General features: G+C 40.2%; 1 protein-coding gene and 1 non-coding gene across 7 annotated transcripts in view; one reads left to right on the forward strand and one right to left on the reverse strand.

Moving 5' to 3' along the window:
- FNIP2 (folliculin interacting protein 2) overlaps nt 1–26,551 on the forward strand; it is a 137,293-nt gene that overhangs the window by 10,445 nt on the left and 100,297 nt on the right. The window lies entirely within an intron of this gene.
- LOC115896325 lies at nt 16,456–16,562 on the reverse strand. The gene has a single exon (XR_004056207.1). It is a non-coding gene; the product is annotated as a U6 spliceosomal RNA (small nuclear RNA).

A 26,551-nucleotide genomic window follows, 5' to 3' on the forward strand; every position in this document is an offset into this window, starting at 1 on the left:
TATAAAATGTTTATGTTAAATGAAAACATCCAATACCAGTTGGTATCTACAAGATGAATATATTAGTAAGATATGCAAATGTATGACCAAGAACTAGAAAGAAAAACAGAAAAATAATAAAGAACAGTTGACATTATGGGGTGATGAGATTGTGGATAAATGGATAAATATCCTGTGTTGGTGGTGTTTTTTTTTTTTTTTTTTTTTTTTTTTTTTTTTTTTTTTTTTTTTGAGATAGAGTCTCACTCTGTCACCCAGGCTGGAGTGCAGTGGTACAATCACAGTTCACTGCAGCCTCGACCTCTCGGGCTTAAGTGATCCTCCCACCTCAGCCTCCCAAGTAGCTAGGACCACAGACAGGCATGCACCACCATACCCACTTTTTGTTTTGTTTTGTTTTGTAGAGACGGGAGCAGTGGGGTGGTCTCACTGTGTTGCCCAGTGTAGTCTTGAACTCCAGGGCTCAAGTGATCCCCCAACCTGAGCTTCCCTAAGTGCTAAGTGCTGGGATTACAAGCTTGAGCCACCTTACCTGACCATAAATATCCTATAAAATGTGTGGGCAAAAAATAAAAATTAGAGGCCAGGCATGGTGGCTCATGCTTGTAATCCCAGTACTTTGGGAGACTGAGGTGGAAGGATCTCTTGAGTCCAGGAGTTTGAGACCAGCCTGGCAACAAAAGGAGACCCCATCTCTACAAAATAAAAAGTTTAAAAAAAATTAGCTAGGCACATGCCTGTGGTTATAGCTACTTGTGGGTCTAAGGTGGTAGGATTGCTTGAACCCAAGAGGTTGAGGCTTTAGCAATGATCACACCACTGTACCCTAGCCTGGGTGACAGAGTGAGACCCTGTCTCAGAAAAAAAAAAAAAAAAAAAAGAAAGGAAAAATATAAAATTCTGTTATAATACAAATAGCCATTTATTTATGATGATAAAGATGTTGTAAACCTTGTTAATTAGTGAAGACATAAATGTAGCATATATACGTAAGTGACTTCCCTGAAATCTTTTAGAATGCTTTTAGAATAGCTATTTCTCAAGAATTTTAAGGGAGCCCATTCTAGCATTTAAAAAATAATAATATTCTTTACCATTTGCTTCCCTATACCAAGTGCTTTTTACTTAAGTCATTTCACACATGTCTCATAGTTATCCTTTGATGATAGATATTTTTATTATCCAATTTATAAATTATAAATTTTCCATAATTATGGATGAACACTTGAGGCTTGCCTGAAATTGAGTGGTTAACCAGTGACCCTGGGAATTCAAACTGAAATCAGTCAGCTCTTTATTAATACATCATTGGTATTCTCTCTCTGCAGATTAATATTTGAAGTACTTAAGACTGAGATTCAGTGGTAGATTTTGTGAGGTTTATAAGAAAGTATTAAGTCTAGCCAAGCGTGGTGGCTCACGCCCATAATCCCAGCACTCTGGAAGGATGAGGCAGGCAGATCATTTGAGGTCAGGAGTTCAAGACCAGCCTCACCAACATGGCGAAACCCCGTCTCTACTAAAAACACACAAAAATTAGCTGGGTGTGGTGGCATGCACCTGTAGTCCCAGCTACTCAGAAGGCTGAGGCAGGAGAATCGCTTGAACCCCAGAGGTGGAGGTTGCAGTGAGCCAAGATCGTGCCACTGCACTCCAGTCTCAGCAACAGAGTGAGATTTCGTCTCAAAAAAAAAAAAAAAGAAAAAGAAAAAAGAAAGTATGAAGTCTGAGTACTATTTCTAGGAAGCTTACTGTTAATTGTGCAATAATATACATTACGTGTGAAAAACTAATTAATAATACAAAACAGTGGTTCGGGACCAAGTCTCTAAAGTCCTATTAAGATGAAAGGAAGGAGTGAGGGAGGGCTCTTTAGTCTGGGCTAGTTAGGGAGACTCTGTGGAGGAGATAAGAGCTAATAGGTAGAATTCAGAGAGGTGAAAAACTTTTTACCTTAGAGGTGTTCCTGAGTTAAAAATGAGTGGACCAGTCTGTATGAAATCAAAGTATTCCTATGAGGCAAGATACATTTGGACCGAATTGTGCAAGTTGTTGCAAGCATTATTAATTTTAAATTTTAAATGTAGGTAACCCCAAAGTGTAGATGGGGAGGGTCTCCAGTCTATACTTTGAGTCTTATTAGAGTAGGGCCTTTGTTACAGATTTACATTTTTTGTTTGTTTTTGTTTTGAGACGGAGGCTCACTCTGTCGCCCATGCTGGAGTGCAGTGGCGCGATCTCGGCTCACTGCAACCCCCACCTCCCAGGTTCAAGTGACTGTCCTGCCTCAGCCTCCCGAGTAGCTGGGATTACAGGCGCATGCCACCATGCCTGGCTAATTTTTGTATTTTTTTTGGTAGAGATGGGGTTTCAGCATGTTGGCCAGGTTGGTCTCGAACTCCTGGCTTCAAGTGATCTGCCCATCTCGGCCTCCGCAAGGTGCTGGGATTACATACGGGAGCCACTGCGCCTAGCCTGGATTTACATTTTTGAATTCAAACCTGACTCTCCCACTTGCAATGTGGGGCACATTATCATCTCGAAATGAGTTTTTTTTTGTTTTTTTTTTAATCTGTAAAACAGTTGTAAAGTTGCCTTTCTTGCAAATTTGTCTGAAGACTAGAGATAATACATATCAGTCGTACTGCACAGTGCTTGGCAACTATTAGACATTCAATATGTAGTGTCTCTTGTAACACTATGTATGAGAGTCTCTTAACTCTCAGAGACTTAAATATTATGTCTTTCCCTCCAGCTCTTTCCCTGTATTAAATGCATCTCTGCTGATCTCAGGGTTGCAGGGAAATGGCTAGTAGCTTGTCTTTACCAAAAGGTGGAGTTCCTGCTCTGAAGGCAATGTGGAGCCACTGAGGTTTTAAGTAGTGGATTGGTGGAGCAGCTTGCTAAACACAGGGACCTTAACTTAAATTTTGGTGCTGAGATGCAAGTTAGTGCAGTTTTAGTGTTTATGGTATATGATATCAGCAAGTAGAATGTATGTGTATTCCCCAGTCTTCCCTCTTTCCCCTATCCCAGACCTCTCTTATCTTCAAAGGGAAAAAACAAAACTCATACAAGCTGACAACTTCATACTCCCAGCCTTTAAGCTTCCCCTCCAGCCTGTGGCAAAATCTATACTTGGTAAACCTACCAGATAGACAACTATCTCTTTTTGTATCCTTCAATATCAGGAGCTTCTTTTTTTGTTTTTTTCCTCAAATTAGTTTCCTGACAGTTCTCTTGCCTCTTTTGATTCATTTCCCAAACACTTATGAGAAGCCAATTATGACAGCGAATCCTAAAATTCCGGACTTTCTTCGAGGAAAGGAGTTTGTGTTTGAAAGCTCTTATTAATTCGGTTGCTCACAATTGTTACGTTTTTACAAATAGAAAAGGGAGAGGGTTGGAAAAAGGGAGGGAAAGGGAGAGGCATTTGTATCAGAAGCCAAGGGGAGAAAGCTCCCAATTGTCCAGCAATCTTATCTACAAAGTGCTAAATACTGCCAGTAATTCTATGTAGGATGTGGGTGCTGGTTTAGATAATGTGCCAAGGGAAGCAACGCAACCTCTGCTCACTGCAGCTAAAGCTGTTAAAAAGCAGTCTAGTTCCAGTAGGTGCAAATCCACACTTTAATTTGTTCATCATTTTGTCTTCATTCTTGAAGTCCAGTTTGTATTGGACTTTGATCTTATAGCTGATTACTGTGCCATGCTGCTCTTTAGTTTACTCCAGCAGAGCACTGAGTTTTACAGCTTGGACTGTTAAAGTCAATATTGTGTTTAACACAGCAGTAGCAGAGTGAGTTGTCTTGAGCTTTCTGTGACCTGCTAGCATGCTCAGCTAGCATGCTTAATGCTATTTAAGAGGAGAGTTCCTTTCAGAATTATGTCAAGATTAGCAATTGATGGTGAGAATTGTTGTGGTCCAATCACCAGACCACAGTAGGTAACATCCCTGGGGTAAAAGCATTGCCATAATGTGTTAGACCTGTGCTATGCTCTCCATTTACTTTAGAAATCATTCTGTACAAGGCACAGGGCCTCCAACTCATCATTTTCCCTGCAGAGGTTTCCCTCAGAGATGTTTTTAGTTGGGGAGGGGCAAGTTACCTTCAAGGAGAAAATAATTGGGTCTCTCTTCTTTATTTCAAATTCCAAAGTATTGTGAATCTCCTTTATTACCTGTCTGTTCCAAAGACTCCACTTTTCTTTTCATCTTAGAAATATTTGGCATGTGGATCTAGACCAACTCTGCCTGAAGCACTGAGGCAAGCAGACTTGATCTTTTTTTTCTTTTTTGCTTGGCCTTCTCAGGAGTCCGTTCACCATCAGATTAGTGAAATAGAGATTCCTGTGTGGCCTTGTCAGGGCAGGGGATGAGGACATTTGAACTACTTTGCTCTAGGCTCTGGGTGGCCTAAAATCCTCACAGCTGGAATTCTCCATCTGGTCCCATCCAGTTCCAGAGCCTGGACCAGTTCAGCTTCCTAGGCTGAGGTTTGCATCAAAGCTTACAAGTAATGAAGGGTTTATTATGTCTTCCATTGCTTTCTCTTTCTTGGGGACCTAACTGGTATGAATGGAGGAATGTACATGAGTCACATTTCAGAGGAAAGCTGGACAGGATGTGAAAGTGGTGGGGAGATAATTGTAAACAAAAAGATTAAATAAAATCATGATATATAAAGTAACTTCCAAGTTTTGAGCCCAAATAATGTGGGTAGCATAATTAGTGGAAATAGGAAAGTTACCCTTGTAAGTTGGTTTTGTACATGTTGAGTTTAAGGTGCAGTTGGACACTCCAAGTTTTGATATTCATGAAGCTGTGGTTGTCAGAAGATATTAAGCCAATATTTGCCAAAGAGCCCAGAAAATTCATCTCTTGCTCTTTAAGACTTTTCTTTTTCTGTTCCCTCCTCCAGAATTACTTTTGTAGAAATTCTATTCCTTCTTCCAAACTCAGTTTAGATGCCACCTCTGATTATCTTTGTTGATTGCCCCAAATGGGCATGCTGCTCCCTTTAAACCAGTGGTCCCCAACTTTTTTGGCATCAGGGAACCGTTTCATGGCAGACAATTTTTCCACGGACAGTGGAGTGGGGAATGGTTTTGGGATGATTCAAGCACATTACATTTATTGTGTACTTTATTTCTATTATTGTAACATTGTAATAATGAAATAACTATGCAACTCACCAAATGTAGAATCAATGGGAGCCCTGAGCCTGTTTTCCTGGAACTAGACAGTCCCATCGGGGGGTTCATGGGAGATAGTGACAGATCATCAGACATTAGATTCTCATAAGGAGTGTGCAGCCCAGATCCCTCGCATGTGCCATTCATAATAGAGTTCCCACTCCTGTGAGAATCGAATGCCACCGCTGATCTGACGAGGTGGAGCTCAGGCGGTAATGCTCACTCACCCACCACTCACCTCCTGCTTTGTAGCCCGATTCCTAACAAGCCATGGTCTGGTACCAGTCTGTGACCCAGGGGTTGGGGATCCCTGCTCTGATTCTTCAATATGGCAGTTACCACATTCTACTAGCTGTTTTTTTTATTTATCCAAATACTTTACCAGATTATACCTTGAGAGCAACATTGTATGTATGTCCCTGTAGTGTGTATAGCATAATACTCAGTACAGTACATTAGTAGGCGCTTGTTTAAATACACTTATTTGAACCTGCATTGTTTTCAGCTACTACCAGTACTTAAAAATATGTGAATTTATTAGCCAGTATATAAAGTTACTCTTTTTTTTTTTTTTTTTTTTTGAGACAGAGTCTTGCTCTGTTGCCAGACTGGAGTGCAGTGGCACGATCTCGGCTCACTGCAACCTTGCTTCCCGGATTCAAGAGATTCTGCTACCTCAGCCTCTTGAGTAGATGGGACTACAGGCACGTGCCACCACGCCCAGCTAATTTTTGTATTTTTAGTAGAGATGGGTTTCACCATGTTGGCCAGGATGGTCTCGATCTCTTGACCTCGTGATCCGCCCACCTTGGCCTCCCAAAGTGCTGGGATTATAGGCATGAGCCACTGCACCTGGCCCCTCTCTTTTTTTAAACATAAATTTGTCTCCAAATTTGAAGTTTTAAGAACATCTCCATTATTTCAGAATTTAACAAATAAGTATATTTATCCTACCCATGGTTCGTTCTTTCTTTAATTTTAAATTTAATAAGAGATGAGGTCTTGCTATATTCACCAGGCTGGTCTCAAACTCCTGTGCTCAAGCGACCCTCCCATCTTGGCCTCTCAAAGTGGTAGAATTATAGGCATGAGGCCCCGTGCCCAACCCTACCCATGCTTCTAAACTGTATTTACTCCAGTTTTTTCCTTTCTAGTAACAGGGTTCTTTCTTTTTTCTTTCTTTTTTTTTTTTTAACTTCAGAGACTCTCCTCTATAAATTGTTTAATTTTCTATACCAGTTCCAGCTTAGAGTTTTGAAATTCACTACCAAGAAATGTGTGGGGTATTTTATTTAAAATATACTGTTTTACATATGAAGGCAAAGTAATTATCATTTTGTTTCTGAGGTCATATCTGATTTACTCAGCATTTTTTTGGTTCCTCCCCTCTTCCTAGCTGACGTCTCTCTTTAGTAAATTCTTTCTGTTGAACAAAACTTAGAGTTTAGGGTCTGTCATAAGAATAGTTTGAAGGTCTTTTTTGCCTAAACCAATTCTGACCTTTGCCTGGACTGAAACTCATTTGCCATTTATCTGTTCCTAGAACCTTGAAAGGTCTTACTGTTTATTCCCTTTACTTGGGATTTAGCTGGTGAAAAAGTATTAGTGCCATCATCTACAGGGATGGCCCTATCCATGACCAGTCTCTCATCCGGGTTAATTATGGAAATGTTAAGTTCAGTCTTCACACTCATTGCTGAAAAGACCTCTGTGTTTATATTTCTCCTTCCAGAGAAATGCTTATCTGTCCTTTTGTTTTCTGGACCTAATCCAATTCTGTGTCCAAGATAAATATTCTACTGGTTTCATGCTGTTTTATCTTCATAAAAACAAGTCACCAAATACCTGTGTACTAATGCAATTCATATAGTAAAAACGTTAATTGCACAGGGGATTCAGATGAATAAAAGAATACTTACTTTAGTTTCTCATGGCCAGAGTTAAAAAAACAAAACAAAACTAGATTTACTAGTGCACAGGTCATATGCTATTACAGCTTCAAGGAGCTGCCAGAAGCTCATTCCTTCCGTTTGCATTTTTGTGAATGTCAGTTCTGAAATAAATGAACAAGCCCAGGACTTGAAAATAATTATTTCACCTATAAATTGTGCCTGTCCTCATATGGTAATGAGAGTTGACAGTGATTTCTATTTTCAAAAAAACAGCTTGGTTTGGGAAAAGGTGCCTGTAGTCAGTTTTTGCAAGCTTCTTTATTCTGTGAAATTTTTGTTCCCTATTTTCTAAAAACAATAGTGACAAATTAACCAGAATCAAAGGCATTGCAATTTTTATCTAGGGTTTCTTTCTCCTTATTTTTTTGTGTGATTCTCTCTTCATGATGCTATACTTTTATTTTGCCACTTTAATTGACTAAGATGAAGTAATTTCTTAGTGGGGGTGGGGATAGGAAACAGCAGTGGGAGAGATTATCTTCAGAGTCTGTATTGCTTTTGGGGGTCTCAGCTTTTTTTTATTTTAATCTCTAAGTCTGTGGTTTTTGAATTTTACACTTGGGACAGAAGGATCCATGACTTTAGGTAGCCGATCCATCTCCCAAAGTCTAGGAGGGGAGGAACTTGGATTTAGCTGCTGTTGAGAAAGTTCAGAGTGTTTTCAGCCCCCATGAGTGCAGTTAACCAGAGATCTTTTTAATGGAATCATTTCTTTTCCTTGGCAAAGACAAAGATTTGTTTAGCCAATAAAATGTGGTGGGGATTTCAAAGAAGAAATGAGCTATGCATTTTGGAGGTTTAGGATGCCGAAGTTGGGAATTATATGTTGTACAAACCAGTTTTCCCATAGTTTTCTTTTCTAAAAATTGTGGGAGAGAGGTGCGTACTGGTTAAATGTGCTGTTCTGTGCCAAAGACCAGTATTTCAAAGTATAAATGATAAAAGGAACTTAACTGTAAACTTGATATTTACATGAGTTTTATTTTCCAAAGCAGTTATATTTATTTTATAGACTAGGAAAAGGCTCACTCGCCAAGGCTACAGAGCTAGTTACCCATGTGGATAGGCCAAGATGTGGGACGCAGACCTTTTGATTCCTGCATCACACCTGAGCCAATTTTTAGTCCTATGAGTATGGCAAGTTCCCTTGTTGTGTGGTTAAAAAACTGTTATGAATTTATAGCTAAAATACATTTTTATGCTTTTTAATTCTTACACAACTATATTCTCTTGTATGTTGGACTTTTTTATTTTCGTTAGACTTTTCTTCTTTCTGGCATTGAGGGGCTGAGACATAGAATATGTAACTCTGAAAATCAAGTCCAGCCTCTTTCGTGTGGTGGCCCTGCCTCATTTCTCTTTGCTCTTCCCCTCATACTCTTAAGTCCAGTCAAAGCGAATTTGTCTCAGTTCCCCAAACAATTTTGAGTTTTCTCTTTATGAGGACTTCTTTGTTTGGAACTTGGCTCCTCCCTTCCTTCTTTAACCTAACTCATTCCTAACTAGTGTGGTGATTAAGAGCGGGAGTGGGCTTGGAATCGGACTTCAGGTTTCGAATCCACACACTATCACTTAATAGCTGTATGATCTCGAACAAGTTGCTTAACCATGCCGTGCTATGCTGCCGTTTTCTCTTTGGTATGTTGGAAATAATAGTAACCACCTCATGGTGGTGGTATGAGATTTAAGTGGGTGGTTCTTGCAGTTAGGACTGTGCTGGGTGCGTAGTAAGTACTCTGATTCCTGGAAGCCTTTGCTGACAATCTGCTCTTTCATAGACTCATTGCACTGAGCACTCTGTCCCCCTGGAGTGTGATTCCTGTGCATGACTTACTACTCCCCTCTGAGGACAGGGATGACCATGCCAACTCTGATTTTGCTTTGCGATATAAGTGCTTGGTACGTATAGGCACAAGACAAATATCTGAATAAATCAATAAGCAAAGGCCCACTTAGCTCATGCTATAATCTTATGTGTTTGACCTCCGCTTTTCTTTCTTTTTGTGATGATCTTTTTGCCTTTTATTTGGAGTTTTCGATGAGTAATTGTAGGAGAAGAGAACTAATAGGGAAGTTGAGCCTAGGTTGCTTTATAGCAGCTTCTGGAGTTGTAACACATGATTGCTTCATGCTGTTTGTCCCCTTTGGGAGAAGAGGCCGTACATATGGACAGGCCTCTTGAAAAGTTGCTGTATTCTGTAAGAAAAAATTAAAGTAGGTTCCACACAGAAAAGGCTAGACTCACAAGGAACTTGCAGGTTAACATTGACCGCATGTCTGGATTTAATCTAATAACTGCTATAGCCTCCCTGCTCCCCAGCCCTCTAAAGGCAGGCTCACAGGATTTCCTGGCAATTCGTTGATCATCAGTTGTGCTGTGGCCATAATGTAGCAGTAGAAGCCACTTGACTCTTTACCTTCCATGCTTCATCTTTAGACAAGAGTAAAAACAATGTAAAAGGAAAAGCTTATGCAAGAGCAGGATATTTTCTGACTAAAAGTAATGATAGTCCATTTTTTTCCCAACTCCAGGGGTTGTGACCTGGTTAGGTCCTGGTGGTGGTGGATGTGTTCTAGGTGAAATAATGCCTTACCTAAAGGAAAAGGGGGAGAAGGAGTTTGCTGTACTGCTGTAATTCTTTTGTTTAGAGTCATTAAAGGTTTGGTTTGGAGGGTAATACAAGAGTGATACTAGGGAATAATTGCTAAAGAATCAGTCAGATTTTCTTTTTTTTTTTTTTTTTTTTAGTTATTTTTATTTTTATTATTTTTTATTATACTTTAAGTTCTAGGGTACACATGCACAACTTGCAGGTTTGTTACATATGTATGCATATGCCATGTTGGTGTGCTGCACCCATTAACTCATCATTTACATTAGGTGTATCTCCTAATGCTATCTCTCCCCGCTCCTCACACCCCACAATAGGCCCCAGTGTGTGATGTTCCCCTTCCTGTGTCCAAGTGTTCTCATTGTTCAATTCCCACCTATGAGTGAGAACATGCAGTGTTTGGTTTTCTGTTCTTGCAATAGTTTGCTGAGAATGATGGTTTCCAGCTGCATCCATGTCCCTACAAAGGACATGAACCCACCCTTTTTTATGGCTGCATAGTATTCCATGGTGCATATGGGCCACATTTTCTTAATCCAGTCTGTCATTGATGGACATTTGGGTTGGTTCCAAATCTTTGCTATTGTGAATAGTGTCACAATAAACACACGTGTGCATGTGTCTTTATAGCAGCATGATTTATAATCCTTTGGGTATATACCCAGTAATGCGATGGCTGGGTCAAATGGTATTTCTAGTTCTAGATCCTTGAGGAATCACCACACTGTCTTCCACAATGGTTGAACTAGTTTACAGTCCCACCAACAGTGTAAAAGTGTTCCTATTTCTCCACATCCTCTCCAGCACCTGTTGTTTCCTGACTTTTAAATGACCGCCATTCTAACTGGTGTGAGATGGTATCTCATTGTGGTTTTGATTTGCATTTCTCTGATGGTGATGATGAGCATTTTTTCATGTGTCTATTGGCTGCATAAATGTCTTCTTTTGAGAAGTGTCTGTTCATATCCTTCGCCTACTTTTTGATGGGGTTGTTTTTTTCTTGTAAGTTTGTTTGAGTTCTTTGTAGGTTCTGGATGTTAGCCCTTTGTCAGATGAGTAGATTGCAAAAATGTTCTCCCATTCTATAGGTTGCCTGTTCACTCTGATGGTAGTTTCTTTTGCTGCGCAGAAGCTCTTTAGTTTAATTAGATCCCATTTGTCAGTTTTGGCTTTTGTTGCCATTGCTTCTTCCTTACACCTTATACAAAAATTAATTCAAGATGGATTAGAGACTTAAATGTTAGACCTAAAACCATAAAAACCCTGGAAGAAAACCTAGACAATACCATTCAGGACATAGGAATGGGCAAGGACTTCATGTCTAAAACACCAGAATCAGTCAGATTTTCATGGGGCGGTAGTGAAACACAGAGATCACCTGATCCCAAGCTACTTTCACAGCTGAACTCTTCTACCCTTCACTCTCCAACCTCAGAGCCTCTGAAAGCAGTGTGTGTGTACGTGAAATCACAGGCTTTTACCACTCAATGCATTTTTTCATACCTAAGATACTGTGTTATGAAGGACAGTTCATTTATTTATTAGAATAATGGCTATAAGTTAACCTGGTTTTTATAGGATGGCCAGGTACTCTGACTGCCCTTTATAATGATGTTTCTGATATGTGCTCTGAACTCTAAAAGTAAACTTACAAATGAATTTATAGGATCCTCAATAGTAAATGTTCATTCAAAAGCATCTGTTGACAGTTTCCATATTCTAGGTACAAAGCATTGTTACAGTGCAAGAATGAATAAGGTAGCACCCTGCCTTTGAGGAGTTTAGTTCATGGAGGTTTGCTCCCTATTCCTGTGTTACCACATGTGTAACAGGAGCTGACAGTACAGATTAGGTATTCCTAATCCAAAAATCTGAACTGCTCCAAAATCAGAGTAGTTTCTGACTAAAAGCAATGAGAGTCCATTTTTTCCCAACTCCAGGGGTTGTAGTGGCCTGATTAAGTCCTGGCAGTGGTGGATGTGTTCTAGGTGAAACAATGCCTTACCCAAGGGAAAAGGGGAGAGAGCTTTGCTGTACTGCTGTGATTCTTTTGTTTAAAGCCATTAAAGATTTGGAGTAATACAAGAGTGATACTAGGGAGTAACTTTTGAGCATTGATATGACACATCAAGTGGGAAATTCCACACCTGACGTTATGCATCATGGTCCCAACACAATCAAAACTTTGCTTCATATGCAAAATTTTTAAAAATATTATATAAAATAACCTTCCTGCTGTGTATATATAAGGTGTATATGAAAGAAACACAAGTGAATTTCATGTTGAGACCTGGGTCCTATCCCCAATATATCTCATAATGTATATACAAATATTCCAAAATCTGAAAAAATGCCAAATCCAAAACACTTCTGATCCCTTGAGGGATTTGGAGTTTTTTCAGATTTCGGAATATTTGTAAATACATTAATGAATCCTATAATAAACTGTAGGATCCTGTTAATATCCTATTAATAAATCCTGGCCATGCTATAAAAACCAGGTTAACTTATAGCCATTATTCTAATAAATATTTTGGTTTGGATAAGGGATACTCAACCTGTATACCAAAAAGTAGGCACAAGGAGATCTTACAGAAGTGCTCTGTAGGCTGGGCATGGTGGCTCACGCCTGTAATCCCAGCATTTTGGGAGGCGAGGCAGGAGGATCATTTGAGGCCAGGAGTTTGGGACCAGCTACATAATGAGATTCCATCTCTCCAAAAAATTTTAAAAATCAGTTGGGTATGGTGATGCATGCCTGTAATTCTAGCTACTAAGGAGGCTGAGGTGGGAGGACCACATGATCCCAGGAGTTCCGAGATGCAGTGATCTATGATCGCACCACTGCACTCCAGCCTGGGTGACACGGTGAGACCCTGTCTCTAAAATAAAATGTAAAATAAAATGAATTATTAAAGTGCTCAATAAAGGTTTGTTAGATGATTTAGGTGTCTAAGCTTAGTAGTAGATACCTTTAATTTTCTTTTTTTTTTTCACTTAGCACTTTTTTGGATTTGTATCTTTTTATTTGGAGAGTTAGATGCTAAATACACATTTTAAAGTTGTTTTTATATTTGTGCTCATAATTTCAAAATTCTTGTCTTCCCATCTTGTTTGCAGGTGATTTTCCAAAAATAAACACCAGGTTATCATGATTAGAATTCAAAAGTTTTCTGAAAACCTAACCTAATTTAATGGAATGGAGAGAGAGGGGTGAGGGTAACAAGGTCGGTGGAGGAGGGGGTAGCAATAAATGAGAAGGTGGAATTTTATGATGGGAATTTGTGATTTCTCGCTCATCTCTCTCAGGCAGTATTGCTTCCAATCCCCTCTATAACTTCATTTTTATTTTTAGTGCCTACAGACACTCTAGTCTTTAGATGTTCCTTCTGCACTGAGAATCTTTTTTTTTTCTTGAGACAGACTGGAGTGCAATGGCATGATCTCGGCTCACTGCAACCTCCACCTCCCAGGTTCAAGTGATTCTCCTGCCTCAGCCTCCTGAGTAGCTGGGATTACAGGCAACTGCCACCATGCCTGGGGCTAATTTTTGTATTTTTAGTAGAGATGGGGTTTCTCCATGTTGGCCAGGCTGGTCTCGAACTCCTGACCTCAAGTGATCCACCTGCCTCAGCCTCCCAAAGTGCTGGGATTACAGGCATGAGCCACGGTGCCCAGCCTGCACTGAGAATCCTAAGAGAGTTTTCACGTTGGTATGTTTGTAATACCAGAAATTTTACCAGTTACAACCAGCTACTGTTGATGTGCAAGAAATTCTATTTCGGAATGCCAAAACAGAGGGTAATCCCTCCCTGCCCAGATGGTCCGATAAGACTGTCAGTAATGACCCAGTGTTTCATTTCCTGTGTGTTCTCTACATTTGGCATTCTGCAGTCTGAGGGTTATGTACATCAGGAATCTCGAGTGCAAGCGTGACATATACAGAAGGCTTGAAAATAGGTAAAACATGGTGGTAGGGGCAGCTGATATCAGGAACACTGTCCTTAGGGGATAACAGACAATGAGATCCAGAGAATGGAGATCTAGAGAAATTAGCCGGGCAGGGTGGTGTACATCTGTAGTCCCAGCTACTTGGGAAGCTGAGGCAGGAGGATTGCTTGAGCCTAGGAGATCGAAGCTATAGTGAGCCGTGATTGCACCACTGCACTCTAGCCTGGGAGACAGAGCAAGACTCTGTCTCAACACACACCCACACACATCAGGTACTAAGTACAGTCCTCATTATTTGCAGATTCCTTATTAGCAAATTCACCTACCTACCAAAATTTGTAACCACAAAATCAATACTCTCAGCACTTTCATGGTCACTCATGGACATATGCAGAGTGACAAAATATTTGAGTCACTTTACATGCATGTTCCCAGCTGAAGTCAAACAGGATAACCCTCTGCTGTCCTGTATCAGCTCTTCTGCTATAAACAAGTGTCCTTTTCACAGTGAATTTAGTGCTTTTTATTTATTTATTTTGTTTTTTGCTTCTTCTTGGTAATGGCACTGTTGAGTTCCTGTGTATAGTGCTGAAGTGCTGTCTAGTGGTCCTACTGTAAGAGCTGTGATGTGCCTTACAGAGACAGTATATTTAGGTAAGCTTTGTTCAGGCAGGAGTTAATAGTGCTGTTGGCTCTGAGTTCAGTGTTAATGAAGCAACAATGTACATTAAATAGGGTATCTTTAGCAGAAACACATATACACTATAAACCAAGGTATGTATTAATCTGTTGATGAAAATATTGTAATCAGAGGCTTTCAGGAACCTAACCCTTTATTTCCCCCTAGAAGCAGTGGTTCGGTATTCACTAATTCAGTGGTCATGGTGACTTTATAGAACATAACTGCTTCACAGAATGAGAATGGACTGCACAGCAGAAGCCCTCTGCAGCACTCTGCAGCCTTAGAATGGAGAAGGTAAATGGGTGGCTTCACCCTAAGATGAGTTTTGGAGGCCAGTCCAGTTGAGGGATAGAATGAGGTAGGGAATCAAAGTGATGACTTATTGGCTTTGCAAGATCAACAGGTGAAGTCAGGATGGGTTTGATAAAGGAAGTTATCAAGGGACTGGAAGATTGTGTGAAGTCAGAGGGCAGGCCTGCAGGGAATAATTACAGCTGCAAAGATCAGAGGGTGTAGTCAAAGTCTTGCTGGAAAATGGGGGAAGGTAGAAATGAGGGCAATCAAAGAAGGCAGAGAACAACACATTTGGTTTTGGATAGACCCTTCATGGGAACTTTGAGCTCAAGGGGGTGGTATAGGGATACTTAGGTCAGAGGACCCAGAGTGCTGATAAAGACAATTGGAGTGTGCCGACAAGGTGCAGCTGTCTGCGCAAATTTCCAGAAATTGCAAGAACCCTGAGACATGATTTTGGAATCCTAAATGTCCAGATGTAAAAGCAGGTATAAAGAGGCCTATGCAAAGTATCACATGAGTGGCAGGTTCTTTACTACACAGGATACAGTGTACTTTTTCAGTTACAGGATCCACAGCATTTTACTATGGAAAGATGCAGAGAAAGAATCAAGATTTGTTTACTGATTAGGTTTAGGGAGACGAGGGGAGGACAGGAGTGAATAGTCAAGAGTTGCTCCAGTTTTACTAATTGCTATAAGATGCGTTTTGTTCTACAGAGTTTGATGGATGTTATACTTCCAGAGTTGTCTTTATTATCTCATAATTCTTCAGTTTTCGGTTCCCTTATCATGTGATTTTCATTATTATGACATTTAAGATTGGCGAATGAGCTTACTTATGGTTTGATAAATAGAGGTAATGATTCCTCTCAGTTCTGTTTGCATGGGGGTTTGTGGAACTAGGTCAACTTCCTCTTGACTGTCTTTGAGGTTTCACTGACAATTCTGGACACTCAGATTCCAGCCTTCCAAGCTTTCCTACTGGCCACTGGGTTAGGTTTCATACCCCTTCTATTGGTTGCTGTGGTGGGGTTTGTAAATGGAACAGAGGCAAATCATACTTGTGCCCTACTATTGTGATTTATGTAAAGAGTTGTCTAGAACTGTGCTGCCCAGTTCAGTAAACACCAGCCACATGTCTAGTCAGCCCTTGAAATATGGCTAGCCAGAACTGAGACATTCTCTAAGTATAAAATTCACATTGGATTTTGAAGACCTAGAATGAAATAAAGAATGTGAAATATTCTGTGAGAAAGTTAATTTTTAATATTGATAATATGTTGAATTAAGATTTTGTATATGTTGGATTAAACAAAATACTAAAATTAATTTCACTTGTTTTTTGTTTGTGGGTCCTGCTTTGTGGCCCAGGGTGGAGTGCAGTGGTGTGATCATGGCTCACTGCAGCCTTGACTTCCTGGGCTCAAGCAGACCTCCTGCCTCAGCCTCGCAAGCAGCTGGGACTACAAGTGTGCCACCATGCCAGGCTAATTAAAAAAAAAATTGTTTTTATAGACAGAGGGTCTCCCTATGTTGCCCAGGCTGGTCTTGAACTCCTGAACTCAAGTGATCCTCCCAAGGGAGCCTCGGCCTCCCAAAGTACCGGGATCACAGGTGTGAGCCACCGCATCCACCCCTCACATGTGTTTTTCTTTTTATCTTTTTTAAGTTCCAGGGCACATATGCAGGGAGTGCAGGTTTGTTACATAGGTAAACGTGTGCCATGGTGGTTTACTGCACCTATCAACCTGTCACCTAGGTATTTAAAAAATATGGAACACCTCATGAATTTGCATGTCATACTTGTGCAGGGGCCCTGCTAATCTTCTCTGTATCGTTCCAATTTTAGTATATGTGCTGCCAAAGCGAGCACCTCACGTGTTTCTTATTGCAGTTTTTAAATATGGGTACTAGAACATTTAAAATTATATTTGAGGCTTATATTATCTTTCTGTTGAACAGCACTGTCTCTTTGAGTGATATTTTGGATTTCCATGGAATAATTTGAAAATGATTATATTAAATGATACACTTCTAAAGAAAAGTCTTGGGTCCAGTTACATTAATCCTCTCGAAGTTGTTAGTATACCTGAATGTATCCCTTGCAAATAGAAGGATTACTGTCATAAGTACTAAACACCCTTCTGCTAACAGAAGTTTATTCATTTTCCTGGGAAATTCTTCTATAATAAATAAAATGAAGTCAACATTTATGTCAGTTCTCCTGGATGGAATATAACTGAATCCCTTTAAGAATTGGTATCAGGGTTAGCATTAGCTTGGATTTTGGACGAATCAAATGCAGTCATATTTTTAAATGTGCAATTCTTTCTCAAAGGAGCTTTTGAATCTATGTCACATCGAGCCGTGGTATAATGAGGTTTTGTTGTCCCTGAGAGAGTGACTATTTTCAGAACTTAGGTGAACAGCTATTTGCAAGGCAGCCTTGGTAAATATGATAGAAAAGAGGTTCATTTAAAAGGAGCTAGTTTAAGAACCACTTACTAACTGCCTGATCTCTGCTCAGTGTTAGTATTAACTGCACAAGCAAAACACAAAAGAAATTAAAGGTGTGGTCCATGTCCTCGAAGTTCATCATCTGGCTCAGGAATTCCTAACTGGCATCTACATTCTGATGTATCTGATGAGATGTAAGGAGAGATTAATACCTTTTTAATAGCAGCTAAAGCACTAAACTTTGAAAATTATTTATTAAAGATCGCAGATCCAAAGTTACCTTGAGGAAACACCACTTCCACACATGTTCTGTTATGGGAATTGTGCATGGCTTGCAGGTATTCTTCCCTAAACCAGGGTCCCCAGCTCCTAAGCCACAGACCTGCCACACAGAGCAGCAGGCAAGCCAGTGAAGCTTCATCTGCATTTACAGCTGATCCCCATCGCTGATGTTACCGCCTGAACTCCGCCTCCTGTCAGATCAGCAGTGGCGTTAGATTCTCACAGGAGCACAAACCCTATCGTGAACGGCGCATGCAGGTGATCTAGGTTGCGTGCTCCTTATGAGAATCTAATGCCTGATGACCTGAGGTGCAACAGTTTCATCCCGAAACCATCCCCCACCCCCAGTCCATGGAGAAATTGTCTTCCACAAAGCCAGTCCCTGGTCCCAAAAAAGTTTGGGGACCACTGCCCTAAACCGTGGTTGGTGGCAATGTGTAGACACAGTGACTGTTGTTCCAAAGTATAGCCAAGGGAAAAGTTGAACCATGGTTGTAGTTGGGGAGGTTTCTGAGCTACAAGAAAGGTAGAGGATCCTTCAGAGGCGTTATTTATAGAGTCCATTCTGTCTTCCTATTACAAATATTGAAACATTTTCAGGAAGGGACCATTTGGGAAGTTTTTATAGAGCAGATGGCCCTTGGTTTGGGTCCTAAAAGAACTTAGAGGATTCAGTTTGTAAAGTTAAATGAGGGGTACTTTAGAAGGGGAAATTGATGTGACTGAGGATATGTGGGGGGTTGAAAGGGGATTTATGAGTGGAAGAGAGAATACCTGATATTAATTTGAAAGATAATTGTTTCACAGATATAATTTTCTAACTGTTGCGCTAGTTTGTTCTAGACCTCATTGTTCCCAAGGAACTTTGTGATGAGTCTATCTCAGAGTGTTTAATTGCCTGGAGCTACCAGAGAATTGGCTATGCTTTTGGGGGAGGGAAGATGGGGTGGGAAGGTGATTGACCTTCTTGGGTAAAATCATTATTTGCCAGGTATCATTGTGGCCAGAGTTACTTATCTTGGCTTCATGTTCTATAAACACCGTGCAATCATCTATGAGCTTAGCAACTCAAATAGGACAGTGAGTACTTTCGGGCTTGTGTATATAAAAATTAACACATCGCATTTGTCTAGAGTTTTATGGTTTTTCAAAGGGACTTTCAAATGCTCACATTTAACATCTCCAACAATCCTTGTCCATTTATGGTTAAGGAAACTGAGGCCCAGAGAGTCTAGTGTCTTTCCCCAAAGTCACATGGGTAGTGGATGACTAGGCCGGAACTAGACTTAGCTCTTGCCTTCTCATCGAAGGTTCTATTCCCTGGTATGACACCCTCTCTCAGCAGGGACCCTGCTGACGGTGACTATGCGCTGATGGCTGGCGTCTCCTGAGTTCCTCGTACTCAGCCTGATCATGAGGAACTGACTCAGAGAAATGAGAGTCTGCTGATTCAGAGCTGGATATCCTTTCCCAGTCTTTCATTCCCAGCTTTCTCTTCTCCTAAATTGATTTCTGTCAACTCCCAAGCAGCTTTCTTAGTCGTTGTGGCTATTAGAACTCTTAGAGCACTTTAAGAGTCTTTCTCACTTAATTTACCAGCAATAAATGTATTGCATGGGAAACCTTTAATTTTAGCTATATTTTGGGTAGGTATCACTATTTTTGCCTGTCAAACCAAAACCGAAGGAGAACTGTCACTAACTTAACCTCTCCATAGATTTCCTTTAGTAATTCTCATTAACTTTGTTATTCTGTTATACACATTGACTTCCATTGAATGGATTTGTAGCAGGCCAAAATGAGTGGGATACCAGTACAAAGGCTATTACGGTAGTCCTGGCAAAACACTGGACTTTGCTGGGCATGGTGGCTCACAGCTATAATCTCAGCGCTTTGGGAGGCCGAGGCGGGCAGATTGCTTGAGCCCAGGAGTTTGAGACTAGTCTGGGCAACATGATGGAACCCCGTCTCTACAAAAAACACAAACATTAGCCAGGTATGGTGGCGCATGCCTGTAGTCCCAGCTACTCAGGAGGCTGAGGTGGGAGGATTGTTTGAGCCTAGAGGTTGAGGCTGCAGTGAGGCATGATCTTGCCACTGCACTCTAGCCTGGGTGACAGAGCAAGACACTGTCTCAAAACAAAACAAAACAAACAAAACCCCAGATCCACCAGGCTTGGATTACGGTGGTAGCAGTGGAATTTGTGATGGAAGCTGCAGTCTCTCCACTGGCAGGAGTTAAGAGGGAGCCAGGAGTGCCACGGGCTCCAGAGAAAACTTCTTGCCCAGCCTTCCTATCACTAGTGTTGAGAGAAGAGAGGGCCTTCTGGCAAGACCTTCTCCCATACCTTGGGAGACCTGTTACTCCATCACCACATCTGCTTTGAGACTGTTGACACACTAATTTAATTTTCCTCTTTATCCTGTTTACAACTGTTTACACTGACAGCCTTTGAAAGACCAAAGCTTCTAGAGATTTTTGTTTTTGTTTAAGTTTTTGTTGTTGTTGTTGTTTTTCAGAGACAGGGTCTTGCCCTGTTACTCAAGCCGAAGTGCAATGGTGTGGTCATAGCTCACCACAGCCTGAAACTCCTGGGCTCAAGTGATCTTCCCACCCCAGCCTCTTGAGTAGTTAGTATGACATGCATGTACCACCATGCTTGATTACTTTTAAATTTCTTATAGAGACAGGGTCTTGCTCTGTTGCCTAGGCAGGTCTCAAACTCTTAAACTCAAGTGATCCTTCCACCTCGGCCTCCCAAAGTGCTGAGATTACAAGCGTGAGCTACCGCACCTGGCCCTTCTAGAGTTTTTCTTAATCCAAGTCTTTACTCTCCATATAAGAGATGGATAATTAGGTAAGTTTCCCTCCCACTGATTATTCCCTATTGCTTACCCTTCCCCTGCTTCATCTTCTGCTATAGCACTCACCATTTGTTTTGGCACACTGAATATTTTTCTGAATTATTGATTTTCTTCTGCCACTATCATGTAAACTTCATAAAGGTGGCAGGGGTTTGGTTCATGTATCATCAGCATCCTGAACAGGGTCTGGCACATGAAATGTTTGAAAAGATGAAATGAGTGGAGTTTGAAGTCTTTAGATAGCACGTTGTAAAAGCGAGTTCATAAATTATTCTACAAAAGCAATGAAATGCCTTTGTAAACTGGAAGAATGTCAGATGTTCTTTGTTTTGTTTAATCCTATTTGGTGGCTTATGTAATTATAACACAGATTAATGAATAACTCGTAGTAATTCCAGAATTACCCTAATGGCAATGATAATATGTATTTGTATGATGCCATTTACAGTAGCCTGAATGGATTTTTTATTCCTCTGTGAGTTAAATAGTTGTATCTCAATGTTACAAATGTTAAAAATTATAAATGCTTAAAAATGTTGTAAATGTGAGAGAAGCCTTTTCACAAAAACATTCCTCTCCAGGAAAACAGAGACCAGTCTAGTGTGGGACATAGGTGTGTAGTTGGTTAGTGCAAGGCATATGAGAAGGTACAGAATAATGAGAAGGTTTTACCTTCATGCTGATGAGGTGGCTAAATTGTCAGTAGTAGTTTTGGGCATGTGAGCTGCTGCTTCTCAATACTGACAGCACTTTAGGGGACTGGACTTTGTACAGTTCTGCATTGCCTGCTGAGGAATCCAGGCTTCAGCAACGGAAAGTTCCAAAGCATTAACAGAAGACTTCGTTATGTTCTGGCTGCACGTCCAAATGGAAGGGAGCTGGAGATAGCCAAGAATTATCTGCTAGGTAGTTTTCAGACATGCGTCTCATGAATTAAATAATTTTAGTTCCGATGTGGAGATTGGGAGCACTGAAAAGTGGCACTACCATAGAGCAGTTTTCTGTGAAGTAGGTAGAGTAAGCAAATGTGTTAAATAAGAATTTCTGCAAGAACTCTTCCAGACACCTTCTACCTTACTTGATAACACGGTGTCCTGATCACATGATTTGCAGAGAATGAGAGATCTGTGAATGATTACTGAGATGATGGCCCCAACCCAGTAGCTCAGCTTCCAACTTCTTAAGCAGCTCTGGACTACCGATACCTTTCATAGGTCCGAATGCTAGTGACAACCTGGCTGGAAATTAAAGTTAAACTTTAAAAGTTATGTAATATTTTGTTGCTGATGTGTTTCTAACTTTTGGCTGTCTTAAAAATAATCCCATAGCTGCTGTTGATTTCAGGGGAATTAATGATTTTATGATTATAATTTAATCATGGGGATGGGTTGTAAAAATCATACATAAGGAAAACAGGTTGTAGATTGAGTTCTGATATTGGAACTTTAAACAAAAAAGTCATGGAAGTCTTTGTCCAAATTGCCAGTTATCTCCCTGATTCTAGGAAGGTTGAATCATTTTACCGAGACAAATAGATACGCAGTGCCTTTTCTTGTGGGTGGAGAGTTACACTGCCGGCCTGACCTGGCCCCCTCTTTTTGGTGTAAACGTTTAGATATGAAATAGTTACAAACACAGCTTTATTGTAGCTCTTCTGGGCCACTGTTTCGCTGTTTCGTTTATCAGGTTGGGGATTTCCTGGAGCCTTCACTTTCTTTTCCTTATCTCTGTATTGTCTGGATGCTGGTACCTGGTCAGATAGCCTTTCAGTAGCACTTTTTCAAAACAACGTATAATATGTGTACTTCAGAAATTCCTCTCATTGTTATGTATATTGCATTGCTGCTTGGTACTAAGCAAAGTTTCCAAATGAAGGGAAATTGTGAAGCTTTGTTTAAGATACTTTAAGAGGGTAATGGCTACGGCTGTATACTTTTGCTGGTTTTTATAAATATTAATGATAGCAATTATGTTGAAGGAAAAATAGTGTGAGTCGAATTGCACCCTTCCAGGGTGAGTGCTTTGCTTTTCCTTTCAGCTGTCAGAGATTGTTTTGCCTCTGACAATTCTCTTGAAATAAAGCTTGCAGAATTATTACAGATTAAGGACATCAAGTGACCATTAATGGCAAGAATTTTTTAAAAAAATAGTTTTACCCATTGTTTGTAAATAATACATGCCTATTATTAGAAAATTCAAAAATATAAAATAATTTTTAAAAAGCATTCTGATCGTGGCTACTCAAAAGCATTCTGATATTGTTTTTCTACCCTTTCTTTTTTCTGTTTTCTGATATTTCCTTTTTCTACATTTAGTTTTTAAAAGCATACTTATTATCAAACTGCATATACAATTTTTATCCCGTTCTTTTTATTTAACATAAGAATTTTCTATGTTTCACAGATTTTATGAAGATGTGCCACTCATTCATTGATTCTTTGAGTTATTGGGTGCCTTTTCTCTGTGCTCTGGGTGCCAAATGCTTTGCTTTTTAAAGTATGGAGACATGGGAGTAGAAAATCATCTAGATTATAATTAGGAACTACACATCTTCCTGAATTTCCATGTAACTTTGATCTGGATCTGAAAGTTAAATTATTTCCCAGGTAGTTCCACATTTTAAATCAAAACAATAATACTGATTGATTTTTATTGTATATTTAAGCTAACTTTGTATGGATTAAAATATATATATATTTTTTTCACTCTGCTAGGAGTCTGTCCCTAGCTGAAGTGCTGGACTGGGAGTAGAGGGCAGAGCAGAATCCTGGGGAGGCGGTGGGGGCTGGTGTGCTCGGCTTCTGCACAGGGATTGTTTACAGGGGTGAGTGAGCAGGGCAGGGTTCATGGCAAGGTGTCCAACAAGATACTTAGTCACTCACAAAGCACATGACTTGGGCCTTGTCCTCAGAGGACCGAATTAGTGAGAATCTAAACATTTTAGGTGGCACAGAATATGAGATGTAGAAGAAAGAATTTGACTTATCAGTCAGTGATATCCAATTGCCTCCTCCTTTGCTCCTTCACAGATCTGTCCCAGTGGTCAGGCGCAGACGTGGTATGAGGACGAGCAGGGTGGGCCCGCTTGTGAGCAAGGATGCCTGGATTTAAGGCCTGGCTCTGCCACTGAGAAATCATATACCTTGGGCCAGGTCCTTAACCTTCCTGTGCTTCATTCTCCTCATCTGTTAAGAGAAGATATTACTACTGCCTACTTCCTGTGGTTAAATGAAACACAGAACAACGCTTGGCACATAAAAGAGCACTCAGTGGATCTACCTAACTACCAGTATTTTCTACCCTATATGACTGAATTTATACATATTGACAAATTTCCTTAGCACTGAGCTCATCAGATGAGTTTAGATGGCCTTAGGGTAGGTATGTTATTGTTTGATCGCACACTGAACTGGTATTGTGAGGATGGCCTGCTGCTTAGCTAGCTATTAGGAACTATCCATGGTCACGTTTCTGAAAACAGCAAAGTATTGACAGACTTGGTTCCGATCCTGGATCTGTCTCCAAAGCCCGTTCCCCTAAAGTAGACTGGTTCAAAAAAGCTTTCACACCCCCTTACCTTAATCTACTTGCTCTAGGCTAGGAGGAGGACCTATTTTGTTTTGAATAAACTTTGATTGAATTATAACATACAAAACAGTGTACATATTCGGGTTGCTGTGTGTTCACAGTACCAGTACTGGGATCAAGAAACAGCATCCCATAACCTTTTTGTGTCTTTCTGGGACCATGCTTTGAAGTCTCTGGTAGAAAGATTTGTGATCATTTGTTCTTGTGCAAGGAGAGGGCATTATGGAAGATAGGGAATTACCCTGATAAAGAGGAGGATCAGTTGTGATGCTGTGGATCTTAAACCTCCCCCACTCCCTCCCGTCCTGTATTTATTTCTCCATTTTTTCTCATTAATGTAATGCGAATATCAGAGAAAGAGGGATTGTGTTTTTTTTTTCTTTCAAGATTGGACATAGTGAGAAGAGAAAGATTCTTTATTGCAAGATTCATTAAATGGGAATAATTAGAATGGACTTTTTAGGGAGCTGTATTAAGTCTTAGATTTTTCTCCTCCAGACTACGTTTCTCAATTGTTGCTTTTGAGTTAATTTTTCATTACATATCATGATCATTGCTTTTCATCATGTGAAGAATGTAACGTCAAGGAATTACAGAAATGCATGAATACTTACCTAGAAACTTTCATGACTTTAATTCTCCCAACTCTAAATTAGGCCTGGGAATGGGCTTTTTCTCAGATGTCAAATCTTGAATTGGAGGTGGGTCCTGGCAGCACTGCATCCGAAGGTTTTGGAGAGGAGTCTGGCATCACAGGAGACAGAGTTGTGATTGATTAGAGATTTTGGCCACAGAGAAAACAGGTCTTGAGTACCAGATATTTGCCTTTGATGATCTAAATGATACTGTGCTATTTATTGATTCTTAAACTTGGCACTCTTCTGTAGGACCACTTAATACCTGGCATATCAGATTGGAAACAGTACAAATAGCAGCTTTAAAAAATTAAAGTAATAGTCTCCCTTCCTTACATATACCACATGGATTCATCATGCTTTCATACTTCTGTGGTCCTCCCTTCCAGTGTCTTAGAAAAAGTTCATCAGTATTGTGAAAGTAGCAGCGGTGGCAGCAGCAGCTCCAGTCAATAACCTATTGAACTGCATGTGGGATGTGGGAGTCTAGTCAGTGATTGCAGACACTTTTGTAAATGTGTAAACTTTGGATAACCTGAATTATTTTCTATGATACATGGATGAACTGTAGAAAGGAAATAGATAACTTGGCCATGTGTAGGGTTACAAATACGGTGGATGATAAATTGTAATATGCATAGTATTTAATATTTAAGAGCAGGCACCCAGCATGATAATGAATAACAGTGTGAATACCTCTATAAGTGTATGATTCCATTTTAGGAAAGAAAAGATTGAGGAAAAAAGGGAGACTGGATTGAGGGAGAGAACAGACTCTTAAGCATAAAAGATCTACACATACCTCCTCTTAGTTACTCTCTGAGTTGCTCTCATGTCTCAGAAGAGTGTTTGTGATGGTACAATTCTGCTTTTTCCACTTACTGAAGAAATTGTAGAGCTCCTATTTAAACATAAGGAAATTTGAAGTCATATAGAGACATCCCCCTTTAAATATAATAGTTGTGGTTTTGTTTTTCATTTCTACTTTACTACATTTTATCAGATTTTGAACTGTGGAATTAAGGCTTATTAGCCGAGTAACAGAGGAAATGGCATTTTCACTTTTAAAAAAATCTAAAAATCCTTTCTGTTAAGATATCATGTTGGTCTCACTGATTGGAGCAATCACAAGATATTAAAAGCCTCTATGGGAGCTTTTGCTGTAGTAAATGAGGGAAAGGGAGAAATGGAGTGTGAGTGCACAAGCAACCTCCTGATCAGACTGTATGCATCTGACTGTCTGACTATGAAAGAAGCACACTGCTTGTGACAGTTAGATTCATATCATAGTTTTCTTGTTTTGTTTTGTTTTTAGATGGAGTCTCGCTGTGTCGCTCAGGCTGGAGTGCAGTGGCGCGATCTTGGCTCACTGCAACCTCTGCCTCCTGAGTTCAAGCGATTCTCCTGCCTCAGCCTCCTGACTAACTGGGACTATAGGCATCCACCACCACACCTGGCTAATTTTTTTGTATTTTTTTTAGTAGAGACGAGGTTTCACCACATTGGTCAGGCTGGTCTCAAACTCCTGACCTCAAATGATCCGTCCACCTCAGCCTCCCAAAGTGCTGGGATTATAGGCGTGAGCCACTGCGCCTGGCCCATATCATAGTTTTAATGCAAATATTTAGTGTTATTAAACCAATTGGAAAGTATCTGTTGGACATCTGAAATGGATAAGGGACCTGCATGAGGTACAAAAATGAATGTCAAGACCCAGACTAATATGCAAAGAATTTATAATCTAGTTAGTATCATAAGAGAAGTATTATACACTTTTTCACTTTTTTTTTTTTTTTTTTTTTTGGAGACAGGGTCTCTCTCTGTTGTCCAGGCTGGAGTGCAGTGGTGCGGTCGTAGCTGACTGCAACCTTGAACTACTGAGCTAAGTGATCCTCTCACCTCAGCTTCCTGAGTAGCTGGGACTACAGGTGCATGCCACCACTCCTGGCTCATTTTCTAAGTTTTTGTGGAGATGAGGTCTTGCTATGTTGCCCAGGCTGGTCTTTAAATCCTACTTCAAGTAGTCCTCTTGCCT

The sequence above is a fragment of the Rhinopithecus roxellana genome, chromosome 2 (assembly GCF_007565055.1).
Source record: "Rhinopithecus roxellana isolate Shanxi Qingling chromosome 2, ASM756505v1, whole genome shotgun sequence".
Classification (NCBI taxonomy): domain Eukaryota; kingdom Metazoa; phylum Chordata; class Mammalia; order Primates; family Cercopithecidae; genus Rhinopithecus; species Rhinopithecus roxellana.